Source organism: Chiloscyllium plagiosum, chromosome 12 (genome assembly GCF_004010195.1).
Source record: "Chiloscyllium plagiosum isolate BGI_BamShark_2017 chromosome 12, ASM401019v2, whole genome shotgun sequence".
NCBI lineage: Eukaryota > Metazoa > Chordata > Chondrichthyes > Orectolobiformes > Hemiscylliidae > Chiloscyllium > Chiloscyllium plagiosum.
In genome coordinates, this window is record NC_057721.1 from 56555397 (window position 1) to 56571675 (window position 16279).

General features: G+C 41.3%; 1 protein-coding gene across 2 annotated transcripts in view; it reads right to left on the bottom strand.

Annotated features, from left to right (window-relative positions):
- Positions 1 to 16279, bottom strand: part of LOC122555293 (collagen alpha-1(VIII) chain-like) — a 138799-nt gene that overhangs the window by 71984 nt on the left and 50536 nt on the right. The window contains exon 2 of one of the 2 annotated variants that reach the window (XM_043701142.1): positions 12173 to 12325. The exons of the other annotated variant lie outside the window; for it this stretch is intronic. The gene's annotated coding sequence lies outside the window, so the exon portion shown is untranslated. The remainder of the gene's footprint in view (positions 1 to 12172; positions 12326 to 16279) is intronic. 2 annotated transcript variants of the gene reach the window in all.

Genomic DNA, 16279 nt, shown 5'->3' on the forward strand with positions numbered 1-16279 from the left:
CAAGCATGACAAAAGGCTTCATCACCACCCCCCGCCGTCTACCCGAGACTCCACTTTTCAAGGAACTATGCATCTGCATCCCTGGGTCTTTGTTCGGCAACAATCCCCAGGGGCACTACCATTACCTGTATGAGTCTTGCCCTGGTTTGCCTTCCCAAAATCCAAAACCTCATGATCTGGTTTTTCTGTATATTTTTAAACTTAAGTTTCTCAATAAGATTCTCACTTTTTCATGAATTCAATGTTAATTTCCCAATCCCTGTTCATAATGCCAAAAATATCATTCAGTAAGTGACAGCAATGCATTGGGCAAATTAATTTTCACGTCCTAGAACTAATTCCTTCAAGAATACAACCTAGCATCTTGTTTATCATTTTCATCTAATGATCATTTTATTGTTTGTTTAAGATACAGATCAGCCTTTCAGATCCATCACTACTACCATCTAGAAGGGCAAGGGCAGCAGATACATGGAAACACTATCACTGCAAGTTCTCCTCCAAGCCTCTCACCATCCTGATTTAGAAATATATTGTTGTTCCTTCGGTGTCAATGTGAGAATATCCTGGAACTCCCTCCCTCACTGCATTGTGGGCCTAACTAAACCAAATAAACTGCTGCTGTACAAGGAGGCAGCTCACAACCACCTTCTCACGGGTAATAAATAAAAAAGATGGGCTGGCCCAGCACATATCCTCTGAACAGGCTCAAAAGGTAAAATGCTCTTTAGGTAGAAGAGGAGGAATTACCATAGGATTATTACATTTCTTAAACAAAATAAAATTTCTTCCTGTACCACGAGATCCAAGAAAAATTGCTGAATTGGAACCAAAATTGGCCTTAGTGTTTGGAGGCAGAGGGTGTTGGTTGAAGATTGATTGTGTGACTGGAAGTCTGTGTCTAGTGCCATAGCATAAGGTTCAGTAATGGGTCCCTTGCTGTTTGTAGCACACATTAATAATATGGAAATTAAAATGAGAAGTTAACTCAGTAACTTCAGATGACACTGAAGTTGGTAGTGTGGCAACTAGTGAAAGCTTTAGACTTTGGGGAAATATAGACAGCTGGTCAGATGGGCTGAACACTGGCCGATAGAGTTTAATCTTGAAAATGTGAAGTAATGCATTTTGGGTGGATTAACAAGGCAAGAGATTATGTGATAAATGTTCAGAGCCTGGGTACTACTGAGGATCAGTAGGACTTGCATGCACATCCATAGATCTTTGAATATGAAATAAGTGCAGAGAGGCCAGTATCCCGTCACCAGGTCACCCTTTATTTACTTGTGCACAGTACACTGGCTGTGTGACCAGCTAGCTCGGAGTCAGTCGCCTGAACTGAGGAGATTGTAATCTCCAGGTTTTATGATTTTTTTTAAAAAAAAATTTACATCCCTACACTACTGCCATTGGTGTTCCTGTTGCCATTTCAGCCTCCCCACAGGTCCAGGAATATTCGTTTTAACCTGGTGTGGAGTCGTCTCCCCATCAGCAACTCTGCTGGATGGGATGACACTATAATTGAACTATAATGGTACTATAATTGAACAGTTTGGTATCAATTGCTAGGCCGCTTCTTTAAGCCTGCCTTCAACTTTTTGACCACACTTTCTGTTAGACCATTGAACGATGGATGATACGGGGCTGTCTTTATATGCTGAATGCGATTTGACTTTAGGATATGTTCGAATTCCCTGCTGGCAAATGATGTCCCATTGTCTGTGACCAATACCTCCAGGAGTCCGTGTATCACGAATGATGCTCGCAGTTTTTAAAATGTCATCAGAGTTCACCGAATGAACTTTACACACATCCAACCACTTCGAATGGGTGTCCACAATGAGCAGAAACATTGACCCCATGAAAGGATAGCATAGTTGAAATGCAGCTGAGTGTAGGGTTTACCCAGCCACTGCCACAAATGAGGGGGCGCTGCTGATGGCAATTTTTGTCCCTTGGCACTATGGGCACTGCCACACCAATGCAGCTACATCAGCACCCAACCCTGGCCACCAGACATAGCTTCTTGATAACATCCTCACCTTGGAAACCCCTGGATGACCCTAGTGGAGTTCAGCCAGTATTTAGCGGAACTTTTACTTGGGACAATCTCCCATGTTCCCTATAGTAATATGCCAGCCTTTAAGGTGATCTGGTCTTGCCGGTCCAGAAAAGTAACAATCCAGATTGCGATGGCCCTCCTGTTTCCCCCATTACCACCAGCTGTTTTAGTTTCACAAGGACCAGATCTTTTTTGTGTGCATAGTCAGATATTGTCAGCAGTGACTGGAAATATCCAGGATGTTCAAACCAAAATGCACTTTTCCAAAGGAAGCACCACCGGTTGAGTTTCTGCCAATGGGGCGGTGGATCAATGCAGCAGCTGTAGCCATTTGGCTTCCTGGGTGGTGTACTAACTTGTACACACCGAGAATAATGGTCCAACGCTGAATTCACCTGGAAGCTATGGGCAGCACTGCCTTGCCTTCCTTCAGTAGCCCTAGCCGGGATTTGTGATCTGTTACTATGACAAGTTCCCTTCTGTAAAAGGTACTGGTAGAATCTCCTTACACCAAAGATGGGTTAGAGGGCAAAGAGTAAAAGAGAACCTGAGGGGCAACTGTTTAACACAGATGGTGTAATGCATATTGAATGAGCTGCCAGCAGAAATTGTTACAGCGGATATATTAACAACATTTAAAAGGCATTTAGACAAATACATGGATAGGCTCGAAGAATATGGGCCAAGTGCAGGGGAATGGGGTTCACGTAGGTGGACATTTTGGTTGGCATGGACCAGTTTGGCCTGTCTCCGTACTGTAGGACTCCTCTATGACTGCCAAACGTTCCTTCTCTATCGGGGCATATTTGTATTTGGCATCTGCTAAAGTCCAAAAGCAAGGGCTATCAAATGTTCCTCTCCATTGGGCCACTGGTGAGCCAACACTACACTGATACTGTACGGGGAGGAGTCGCATGTCAGCATTACCTCTCACTTCAGATCATAGTGGGGCAACACTTCAGATGACGATAGCCGCTTTCCCTAAATACTGCTTCTTGGCTATGTGACCATTTTGAAGGCTGATCCTTTTTCAATAATGGTAGAAGGGTGCCAAGATGGAGACTAGGTTATATATGAATTTTCTGTATTAATTCACTAACACAAAGAAAGACCTAAGGTCCGCAACAAACTTGGGAGCTGGGGCTCCTTTGATTGCCCTCACTTTATCCTCCAACGGATGTAACCCAGTTTTGCCAATTCTGTAATCCAAGTAGGTCACTTGGGGCACCTGGAACACTCATTTTTCCAGTCTAAGGCATATGCCCACCTGGGAGAAATGTTTAAGTACAATGTCCAATTTCTCAAAGTGCTCTTTATTGGTCTTCCCTGTTATTAGTATTCATCCAGATATATGGCAACCTGGAGTAGGCCTTGTAAAGATATTCTCCATGGTCCACTGGAAAAGGTGCAGGCTGATGAGGCTTTATTGTATATACCAATATATAAGACTGCCATTTGGGGCAAACCCTTATGGGTATTAATTGTAGTGTACTTCTGGATCTCCTCATCCAGTTGTAATTGCAGCTCAAATCCAGCTTCATATAGAATAGCTTCCCCCGTCCCCGCCAACTTTGCATATAAGTTTTCTATGTGAGGGATCAGGTATCTATCCAGCTCAAGCAGCAGTTTACTGTTTTCTTAAAATTCCTACAAAGGTAAACTGAGCCATCAGGCTTCACAATCAGTACGACCAGTGCTGCCCATTCTGCAAACTGCACTGGTTTGACGATTCCTTCACTCTTCACTCTCCAGATTTCCACCCCTAATTTTGCCTGCAAGGCAAATGGCACTGGGTGGGCTTTGCAAAATCTCAGAATTGCCTCCTGGTCTACAAGTAAAGTGGCTTTGGCCCCTTTGATAGTCCCAAGCCCTTCCTGAAATACTCCTGGTTATTTCACTAGGACTTTACTGAGGCAGACATTTTCGAATTGAAAAATGTTGGATCAATCCAGGTGAATCTTTCTCAACCAATTCTGCCCGTGGTAACAGCATCAATTGCTTCTCATAGGAGACTGGAGCCAAAAAGTTATATCCTTAATCTGCAACTGCTCCCAGTGTATGTTCTCAGTTTGGCTGAGGTTTTGAGCAAACTTAAGGGCTGGGGTCCTGAGTAAATCTTATTAAAGACAGATTCTGCAACCGCAGATACAGCTGCACCAGTAACAGCCTCCATAGGAACTGAGTGACCATTTAACCAAACATTAATATTAAATCAGTTGTGATTTGGATGTAACTAAGCAATTGAATTGTTCCAAGCCACATTTAGGGGAACTTTCCAAAGTGTGCATGACCTGAGTTTTCTTTCTCAAGTCAGGCCTTGTAAGACTCCTTTGCTGTTTCAAGTCCACATACCGGCAGCAATAACAATGGCTTGCCGACCCAGATCCTGAAAAACGTTTTAGTCACTGAGCCAAGACTCAGCGTTATTGTGGGGTTCTGCTGTGGGTTGGCCTAGGGTCCCTCTGCTCAGGATAAGCCTTGTGATTGCCAACACTCACGACATGTTGTCGAAGCTCAGTCGGACAGGTGAAGGTGTCCACTTCCATTGGGATGCCCTGTAGTTCCCATGCTCCTCTTGCCACATCTTCTAGTGATAAAGCCAGTTGCAGTGTCTGTTTGAATTTCAGTCAGGCTTTAGCAGGTCGGTGCTTTTGCATTGTTATGTCATTAATCCCAATATCAAATGGTCTCAGCATCTCATGCAGCATTAACTCAAAATCACATGCCTCTACCAGTCATCTCAACCTCGTCAACAGCTGAATAATACCAATCATGTCTCAGAATTAGAGGTGGTTTGGAGTCGTAATATTCCTTAACCAATTCTGTCAACTCTTGAAAGGTTTTAGTGTCCGGTGCCTCTGGAATAGTTAAACCCCTTATAACTGAAAATGCTGCAAGTCCACATGCAGTCAGAAGGATTACCTGTTGCGTTTCATCTGCCCCAATGCTATTTGCCCGGAAAATATATTGCATTCTTTCCACATTCTGTACCCAGTCTTCAACAGCAGGGTCAAATGAATCAAGCTTTCCAAATAGAGGCATGATGCCAGAAATGCTTACCCAAACCCCAGAATGACAGTTGCCACTGAGGTAACTGAACAGAGGCCAGTATCCCATCACCAAGTCACCCTTTATTTACTTGTTTCTGGATCAATGGTGCTGGAAGAGCACAGCAGTTCAGGCAGCATCGAGGAGCTTCAGCAAAATCGACGTTTCGGGCAAAAGCCCTTCATCAGGAATAAAGGCAGAGAGCCTGAAGCATGGAGAGATAAGCTAGAGGAGGGTGGGGGTGGGGAGAGAGTAGCATAGAGTACAATGGGTGAGTGGGGGAGGAGATGAAGGTGATAGGTCAGGGAGGAAAGGGAGGAGTGGATAGGTGGAAAAGGAACTAGGCAGGTCGGACAAGTCCGGACAAGTCAAGGGGACTGGAAGTTTGAAACTAGGATGAGGTGGGGGAAGGGGAAATGAGGAAGCTGTTGAAGTCCACATTGATGCCCTGGGGTTGAAGTGTTCCGAGGCGGAAGATGAGGCGTTCTTCCTCCAGGCGTCTGGCAGTGAGGGTTTTTAACCTTTATTTACTTGTGCACAGTACACTAACTGTGGCCAGCCAGCTCAGAGTCAGGCATCTGAACAGAAGAGATTCTAATCTCCTGGCTACTTTCTTTTCCTGTGGAGATTCTAATCTCCTGCTTATATTGGTCAGCTCGGGCTTTCCTGATTGATTGGGGTTATTAACCTGGGCCAACAGCCTCATAGACAATGAGGTCAACCTGGTTCCAAACAGTACAGAAAGCAACAGGACAGATGGATAGGATGGTCAAGGTTGCATTTGGGATACTTGCCCTTATTAGTTGAGGCATTGAATCCAAGAGCAGGGAAATTATGATGGAGCTGTACAGGACATTGGTTAGACCAAAGCTAGAGTACTGTTTGCAGTTCTGGACACCACATTCTAGGAAATATGTGATTGCTTTGGAAAATATGCAGAGGAGATCAACCAGGATGTTGCCCAGACTCGAACATTTCAGCTACATAGAGGAGACCACATCGGCTAAGGTTGTTTTCTTTGCAATTGTGGTTTACAACATTGAGGAAATTAGATTAGTGTAGATAGGAATAAACTTTTCCCCCAAGTAGAGCATTAATTAGCAGGGAGCATAGGTTTAAGGTTAAAGGCAGGAGGTATAGAGGGGATTCAATGGGAAATGTTTTCACTTCACTCAGGATGGTCTTTATCTGGAACTCATTGTTCAAAAGGGTGGTAGAGGCAGTAAACATTACAACATTTAAGCAATATTTAGATGAACACTTGAAATGACATAACTTACAAGGCCATAGACCAAGTGCTGGAAAACGGGATTAACGTAGATAGGTGCTTGATGACTAGCATGAAATCAATTGGCCAAAAGGTCTCTTTCTGTGCTGTAATACTTTATGACTCATGGAGTCATAGAGTCAAACAACATAGAAATAGACCCTTCAGTCCATCCAGTCCATTCCAATCATAATTCTAACTGCCTGCTCCTGACCCATATCCCTCCAAACCTTTCCAATTAATGTACTTTTATCCAAATGTCTTTTAAATGTTGTAATTGTGCCCATATCCACCACTTCCTCAGAAAGTTCATTCCACATACAAATCATCCTGTTTAAGAACTATTTACTCATGACTTTTTTTGAAATCTCTCTTCTCACCTTAAATATGTGTCCCCTCGTCTTGCATTCCTCATTCTAGGAAAAATACACCGACCATTAACCTTATCTATACCCTTCATGATTTAATAACTTTTCAAAAGTTCACTTCTCAACCTCCTACACTCAAAAAAAGTCTCAGCTCTTGTGTTTGAAGGATCTGACACTCATTACAATTAACCGCTCCAAAAAGTATGTACCACATTTTGAGTGTCTCCATCCATGAAGCTGAGCAGCCAATGCAACTGACTCAGATTTCCACCAAGTTGTCTTGAAGTTCCACTTTCTTTAATCATTACTACCTCTCTAAATGCCTGACATTCCTTCATTCAGCACACTCACAATACAATAGGATTCAGAGATTAAAGGAAGACTTGTTGCTGTAATCAAATCACAGCTCTGCACATTCCCCAATCTGTCATTTTCCCCTTCCCAGTTGCCTTCTCCCTTCATCACACTACAGTAGAAAGAATAAGGAGCAATGTTTCTGCCTGTCATCCAGGTATTTGCATTCTCAAAATATTTTTGTTTTCCCTCAGTTAGTCTCCCTTCACTGAAGCTGTTTTCCATCCACCTAATATTCTTGGATCCATCTGCCTTTTCTGATTTTTTTGCACTTCTCCAAGTCTTCTGCCCATAGCTTTCAGCTTTTCTTGCCTTCTCTGCTCCCAAAGATTTTTCAGTCTCACCTCACTGGGATCGTCAGTGTCAATTTGGGCGCCTAACTAATAGAGTTGCACTATTTTATCAAAATCTCATCTTAATCCCAACCAATACCTGAAACATTCCAGACTTTACTGACATAAAACATTCTGTTAAACCAAGTATTTCAGGAACTGAATGAAGAAACAGGTTCATAAAGTTCATAAAATTTTCACTGGAAATGATTATCACGTCAGTCCCAAATGTCTTCTTGTTTCTTATTTCAAGTCATAAGCTAATGTGAAAATTCACTCCAGATCTGCAGTCATTTACTCACACAGATTCACAGCATTGTTAAGAGTGTAGAATGGGCCATTCGGCTCATTGATCAACACTGATTCTCTAAGCATTTTAGTTTAGTGCCAATTCTCTGCCTTTTCATTGTACATTATTTCTATTTAAATAATCATCTAATGAATGCTTGAATGCTTTAATTGAACGTGCTGCCATCACACCTTCAGGCAGAGCATTCCATATCCTCACTGCTCGTTGTGTGAACAAATATTTTCGCACCTCACACTTGCTTCTTTCGCAACCACTTTAACACTGAGTTGTCTGGTTCTTGTTTTGTTTGAATGGCTATGTCGCTCCCTATCCACTCTGATTGGAGTACTCACTATTTTGAGAATTTCTATCAGTTGTCCTCCTAGCCTTTTCTTTAAAGAAAACACATCTCAACTTTTCCAATCTTGACTCATAACTGAAGTGAGAGAAAGTGAGGACTGCAGATGCTGGGGATCAGAGTCGAGATTGGAGTTGCTGGAAAAGCACAGCAGGTCAGGCAGCATCCGTGGAGCAGGAGAATCGACATTTCGGGTATAAATCCTTCATCAGGAATGAGACTTATCTTTTGCATCTGTTGCACCCAGTGTGGTCTCCTCTACATCAGGGAGACAGGATGCCTTCTTGCAAATCATTTCAGAGAACATCTCTAGGACACCAGCACCCACCAACACCACCACCCCGTGGCTGAACACTTCAACTCCCCCTCCCACTCCGTCAAGGACATGTAGATCCTGGGCCTCCTCCACCACCAAACTGTTACCACCCGACAGTGCCAAGGGTGCTGATGTCAGTGCTGAAGCCACAAAGTTACATGGAACGCCTCATATTCCACCTTGGGACTGTGCAACCACACGGGATAAATGTGGATTTCAAGAGCTTCCTTATTTCCCCTCCCCCCACATTATCCCAGTCCCAAGCCTCCAAATTGGCACCGCCCTCCGGACCTGTCCGTCACTCCCCCCTCTGACCGATCATCTTCTCCCTCACCTTCATCCACCTATCACTTTCTCAGCTACCTTCCCCCCAACACCACGCCCCCTCCCATTTATTTCTCAGCCCCAATCCAATTCTGTTGTGGTCAGAACCGTACACAAAACTCCAGTGGAGATCTCACGAGTGTCTTAAACAAGTTCATCATAATCTCCCAGCTCTTGTACTCTATGCCCCTGTTTATGAACCTAGAATATTGTATGCGTTATTAGCAGCTTTCTACCCGTCCTGCCAGCTTTAGTAACTTGTAAATATCCTGGTCTCTCTGTATAAAACAAAAACGTACTATTTTAAATGAGCAATCTCTCCATGTTCTTTGTAGCAAAGAAATAAGAAATATTCAAATAATATGGATTGGTTTGGTGAAGAGGCCAAAGATGGGAGGATGAAATTGAATGTGGATAAGTATGAGGTTATCCATTTTGGTTAGAGGAATAGAAAGACAAATTATCTAAAATGGAGAGAAACTTCAGTGTGCTTTAATGAAGAGGGTTCAGTGTGTCCTTGTGTATGAATCCCAGAAAACTAGAATGCAGATACAACAGGTAAAAAGGAAGGCAAAGAGAATTTTGGCATTTATTACTAAAGGAATAGTGTATAAAAAGTAGGGAAGTATACTGCAACTGCACAAGACAAAACATTAGTGAACCTGCACTTGGAGCATTGTGTACAATTTTGTTCCCCTTGAGGGATGTAGTTGTATTGGAAGCAGTTCCGAAGAGGTTCACTGGATTGATTCCAGAGATGAGGGGTTAGTCTTATGAAGAGAGATCAAGGCCTTTACATTCTGAAGTTTAGAAGAATGAGAGAAGATTTAACTGCAGTATAGAGGGCAATAAAAGGGATGGACAAAGTAGAAAGGATGTTTCTACATGTGGAGCAATCTGGAATGAAGTCATCATTTTAAGATAAGGGGCTGAGATTTAAAACAGAGATAAGGAGAAACAAGAGTGTAATATTTGTAATTGCTAATGACTTTGCAATTTCTACTCACTTTCTTCAATGTCCCTGGGTGCAGCATATCTGGTTCTGGTGCCATGTCACCTCCATGTACCAACAGCTTATCCAATTCAATGGCTTTTTCATTTTAAACCCTTCTAGTGACTGCATGTACTCTGTCTCCCTAGCCTGAGCAGCATATGCCACTTGGTAAAGACAGATGCAAAGTATTCAGTCAACACCTCAGAAATGTTCTTTGTCCTCTCTTCAATACACAACTGAAACAAAACCTAACTATGAAGAAAACCCCAGTTAGGACATAATTTATGTCTGTAGTTGACACATTTTCTAACAATATTTGGATAAAGGTATTGTGCTAAATGAACTGATATGCAACGTATGGAATTGTGTGCTAGTGCAGATCAATGCCAAGGTTGTGGTCAGTATTGGGTTGAGGGGACTGGGTGATTTGCAAGTGCATGAGCTTTAGAAAGCAGGAATTGGAGGTCGTGATAGAAGAGAGAATGGAAACCTTTTGGGGGCGTGGCCAATTGAGAGAATCACACATAGATTTAAACAAAGAACTTACTTGCTGCCTACCATATGCCTGCTTTCCCTGAACTAATTCAGGGGAATCCAATTTTGCAAAGTGATGATATTGGGGCTCATGAGTCCAAGTAGTGTTCAAAGAGGGTCAAGCCAATTTCAAGGCACTTTTCTATACTTAATTACACATTACACCTGCTGCTTTATACTCACATTATGGTAACATGATGCCACCACTTTTTTGATAGAGTTACTGGTCAGTAATATTATGGGTTATTCTCCTCCCCTCAGAAAAATGGTGTACAGAGTAATCAATCTGCTCTCCTTTCTTCAGGGTGTTGCCAAAGTTCTGCAAAGGTTACTGCATCAGATCTGAGAACCTTTAAGGAAACTCTGCCATTCTTTTACTTCTTTCCCTACTTCAGTACATTTTGATAGAATTCAATTAGATTGGGCCTTAACTGAGTTCATTGCATATTTGAATTTTAAATTGCTTAAAAATAAAAGCATCACAAAAAAAGCCTGCACAGAAGAAATCAAAGGAAATAGAAACTGGGGTTGATTTAACATAGGTGACCTATTTTCTATGACACATTTTAAACTAGCACACAAAGTCAAAATCAATTCATTTTCTATTTAACTTTTCCTTCTAAGTTTAATAGCTTGGAAGGTACTTAAGGGTTGGAGTCAGGAATTCACAATTGGCTGACAAGTCTAAAGGATGAGCCTCTGATTGACCTCAGGGTTTAGTCAAGTTCCTCACAAATACCTATCTGAAAAGTCACCGTAAAAAGGTCCTGGAAAGTTTAAATGTAGCTCTATTTGTACAGCCAAGTGTCATATCTGTCTCTATACTTTAATGCCTATAACAGATCTGAATTCCAGCATTGTGAGGAATATTCTTGGAAACCGTGGAAACCAGGAACTGTAGATGAAATACCTGGATGAGGGTGTTGAAGACAAGATGAGCAATCATAGTTGCTAAAATGCAAACTTTTTCTTTCAGTCGGTATAGGCTGTAATAGATGGTTAGCATGCACCAAATCAGGCTCCAAATTATCAAAAGTAGAACACCATTAGAACTGACCAAAGTGGCTCAGTACAATTTACAAGCATACAATATGACAAAAAAAATAACACCTTCCAATAATATTAAATGGTTAATTATTTAGTAACAGACCATATTAAAATACTGCAATCTGATCAGCTGAAGTGTATGGTTAATTTTCAAAGTCAAGAAGCCCTGAGTGCAAGTGGTTTAGTGTTACATCAGTCATTCTGGTAGGTCATAGTGGATTTATCTATTAGTGTGTGACATTAAAGGGGATTTAACTATGACGAGATCTACACTAGAATCTAGAATTTGTTGAACAAGTTAAAAAGTAAGTAAAATGTGATAACTAGTAAAAGAATAATTGAATAACAGTAACAGCTTATACACAGTATAACTTAACAATCTGTGAAAAACTCAAGACTTAATAGGCTTTATCTTTCATGCTACAAGTTGAGTTTGGTTTGAATTTTGTTCAATACTTCATGTGTAATAAAAGTATTACTCAAATAGAATTCAAGCAGACAGAATTAGGACAGACATAATCAATTCCAGATAAGCAGATATTCAACATTATCACTCAGAAAAACTAGACACATCTTGTTCATTGCAATTGTGGATAATTTTTGATTCAAACTTAAAATCTTCTATATCATCCATATTAAGGGCATTAAATTAAGTCAATTCAATTCCAAAGTTCATCTGAAAATTCACACGATTCAGAAATATGTAACGCGTTGGTCTAATTTTCTTTTCGATTGACTTCATAGTTTTAATTGTTATCCTTTTTGTTTAGCTCTGTGCCTGACAGAACACAGGAGCAAATACATTTTGAATATATCTGGGTTACTGTAATCATTTACAAAACTTTTTAAGTGTTAATGTCTGACATCAGTTTACTATACCTGAGATCTTTCACGGAGAACAATGTTTTTTGAAAAAGGAAGAAACATGGACCTAAAATGGCTGCAGTGATCATGTGACCACAGATGGAGGTAAACTTTGAGAGCCCTTTGTGGAATAAATGAAGCCACCTGCGTTGGAATTACCATTCTTATCTAAATGAAACAAAGCAAATGAGACAGCATCAAAAAATCTGCATCTCCTATTTTAATGATAAGTTTACATATTGGGACATTTAAGGCCCATTTGCCAGCTGGCCAACTTGGAAAGACAATGGAGCTACACTTAGGAATACACACTGAACTATATTCTAAGAGCTGACTTTTTGAGTGGAGCGAGAGAAGGAAAAATTGAGTTTGTAAACAAAAACTGGACAATTCTCCTGCTTTCCTTATCTGTTGTTCTCATAGTCTTTAAATATACTACTTGGTGAAAAAAAACTTGGAAAAAAACAACCCTTCACCGAGAACTTAAGTGAGGCAGGGTTCAAGAAAATTCTGCTTGCTAGCTCCCTGTTGGATGTAGTCCACTGAGAACAGGGATTAGTATTGCGATCATGAATCAATCAGTTCCTCTATGATGGGCACATCTTTCCTTCCACTCACATCCTGTATAAAGTGAGGCATACGCTACCAATGAAAGGACTCACTTGGAGATAAAAACAAATGTTGTTAAATGGTCTCCTAGTGGGAATTTGACAATTTGAAAATGAAAATCACTGCTAGCTTTCTCCATGTAGTTGCACTGAATTACGTATGCCATCCCAATAGTCAAAACTTGTAGAATATTGGCCTTTGAGGTAAGTTCTGAATGAAAGGGGATAGTAGAGCTGTGAGAAATTGGGAGTTGCATCTCCAATAAATACAACGCTGCTGAGAAGGCCAGAAGCATGTGGGTGGTTTGTTTTGAGTTCCAGCATCCCATCTGGGAGGTCAGTTGTTTCCATTGATAGTAAAAAGCTCACTTTCAGAGAGTAAACATGCTCAAGGAAATAAAGATGGCTAGAACTTAGAAGGACTTACCAGTTTTCAGACTACATAGTTGTATTCCGTGCTTCTACTCAGACTTTGTATTTATTGTCTAGTTGGCCTGTTTCTCAAGGTGTAATCAGACAGTACGGGTATTCCAGTCAAAAAAAAAATCAGTCTTACATAGAAAGGAAAGGAATATAACCCCAGATGTAGGCAACAGAAAGGTCGTGCACTTGCGATAATTGGAAGTAAAGACCAGTACAAAGTTCAAAAAGCAGATGTGAAATGCATAATGCAAACTTAGGCATTAACCACATTCCCTGCCTACTGGAGGATTTCCCCAGCAACCCAAGCCCTAGATGTTTGGCTTGGATTCTGTGCTATCTGAGGACAGACAAAAAAAAGTTCTTGGTTTTATTTTCCCCAAGTCAGTAATTGAATGAAATATATTCACATAAAGAACAGGGTAGGTGACAGAAGGAAAATTGCATCATGTGTACCAAATACCTATGCAGCCGCTCAGTGCGAGAGTGTGACAGTAGCCATTGGTCAGACCACATGAAGGCCCTGTGTGCTGATCTGCTGCAGAGAGGCCTTGGAGGGAGACTGTAATGTTTGTCCTTTCAACCTGGCATCTTGTTTTTCAGATCCATGGTTACATTGTGTATACCTGTAATGTAACTACTTTTTCTTCATTTCTCTATTCTGTGACTAAGGATTGTACCTAAGTACTCTGTACTAAAGATGGTGCCATGTGTTGGTGATGTTATGTTGTAGCTAATCTTGTAACCAAAGAAGCTGTAAGATGGCACTGTAAATGGCAACTTATAAACTTTTCACTGTACACATTTGAATACATGATACAGTAATATGATACAGTTCAATTCAATAAATGTGCAAAAGCTTAAGAGCAATTTGAAACTTTGAAAGCATTCAACAAAATAGAAATAAGCAGCACTTGAAGGGGGAGAGGAAAAGAATTAGGAGGGAGCACGATAAATTTCTTTACATGACAAGTTGCAAAGCTGTGAAATTTACTTTGTGGTTTTAGCAGAAACAAGACAAGATGATTGCAAGGTAAAATACTCATGAAGTAATGTGGAGAGACAGTTCAAATATAATCTGGATCTATTCTTTTGAAATGAAATGGTGGAGCATCCAAAGCAACATATCTTGGATTAAAAGAAGTGAATGTTATAATAAAACAGAAAAGAAGTTACTCATAATGAATGTCAAGAAGAGTATTCAGGATAGTAATAGAAGGTTGAAAGCTTTGTATTTGAAGGGTCACCCAAATGGGTCTTACATCACTGGGAGAAGCAAAGAACATAGAACAGTAAAGCACAGTACAGACTCTTCAGCCCTCGATGTTGTGCCAATCTTTTATCCAAGATCAAACTAACCCGCATATCTTTCATTTTACATTCATTCATGTATCTATCCAAGAGTTACATAAATGCCCCTAATGCATCTGACTCTACTACCACCACTGGCAGTGCATACCATGCACCCACCACTCTATGTAAAGAATCTACCTCTGACATCTCCCCTAAATCATCCTGCAATTACCTTAAAATTATACCCCCTCATAACAGCCATTTCTTTCCCTGGGAAAAAGACTTTGGCTATCCATTCTATCTATGCCTCTTATTATCTTGTACACCTCTATCAAGTCACCTCTCATTGTTCTTTGCTCCAATGAGAAAAGCCCTAGCTCCCTCAACCTTTCTTCATAAAACAAGCCCTCCAGTCCAGGCAGTTTCCTGGTAAATCTCCACATTATGCCTATAATGAGACGATTAGAACTGAACACAATATTTCAAGTGCGATCTAACCAGGGCTTTATAGAGTTACAGCATAACCTCGCAGCTCTTAAGCCCAATCCCCCTGCTAATGAAACCAACAAACAACCCTATCAACTTGGGTGATATATGGACATGGATCCCAAGATTCCTCTATTCCACCACACTGCCAAGAATCCTGCCTTTAACCCTATAATCTGCATTCAAATTTGACCTTCCAAAACAAATCATTTTGCACTTTTCCAGGTTGAACTCTATCTGCCACTTCTCAGCCCAGCTCTGCATTCTGTCAATGTCCCGTTGCAACCTACAACAGCCTTCCACACTATGCACAAGTCCACCAACCTTCATGTCATCGGCAAATTTACTAACCCATCCTTCTACTTCCCTATCCAAAACATTTATAAAAATCACAACGAGCAGAGATTCCAGAACAGATCTCTGCGGAACACCACTGATCATCGAGCTCCAGGCTGAATACTTTCCATCTACTACCACCCTCTGTCTTCAATGGGGAGAAAGTGAGGTCTGCAGATGCTGGAGATCAGAGCTGAAAATGTGTTGCTGGAAAAGCGCAGCAGGTCAGGCAGCATCCAGGGAATAGGAGAAACGACGTTTCCCTGGATGCTGCCTGACCTGCTGCGCTTTTCCAGCAACACATTTTCAGCTCTGTCTTCAATGGGCCAGCCAATTTTGTACCGAGGCAGCCAAATTTCTTTGTATCTCATGCATCCTTAATTTCTAAATGAGCCTACCACGGGGAACCTTATCAAACGTCTTGCTAAAATCCATGTACACCATATCCACTGTTCTACCTTCAATGTCTTTTGTTATATCCTCAAAGAATTCAATAAGGCTTATGAGGCATGACTTGCCCTCACAACACCATGCTGACTATCTCTAATCAAACTATGCTTTTACAAATAATCATAAATCCTCTCAGAACCCTCTCCTATAATTTGCCCACCAACAACAGAGGACTGACTGGTTTGTATAGAACATAGAACAATACAGCATAGAACAGGCCCTTCGGCCCACGATGTTGTGCCGAAAATTTGTCCTAGCTTAAGCACCCATCCATGTACCTATCCAATTGCCGCTTAAAGGTCGCCAATGATTCGGACTCTGCCACTCCCACAGGCAGCGCATTCCATGCCCCCACCACTCTCTGGGTAAAGAACCTACCCCTGACATCCACCCTATACCTTCTACCCTTCACCTTAAATTCCCCTTGTAACACTCTGTTGTACCCGGAGAAAAAGTTTCTGACTGTCTACTCTATCTATTCCTCTGATCATCTTATAAACCTCTATCAAGTCACCCCTCATCCTTCGCC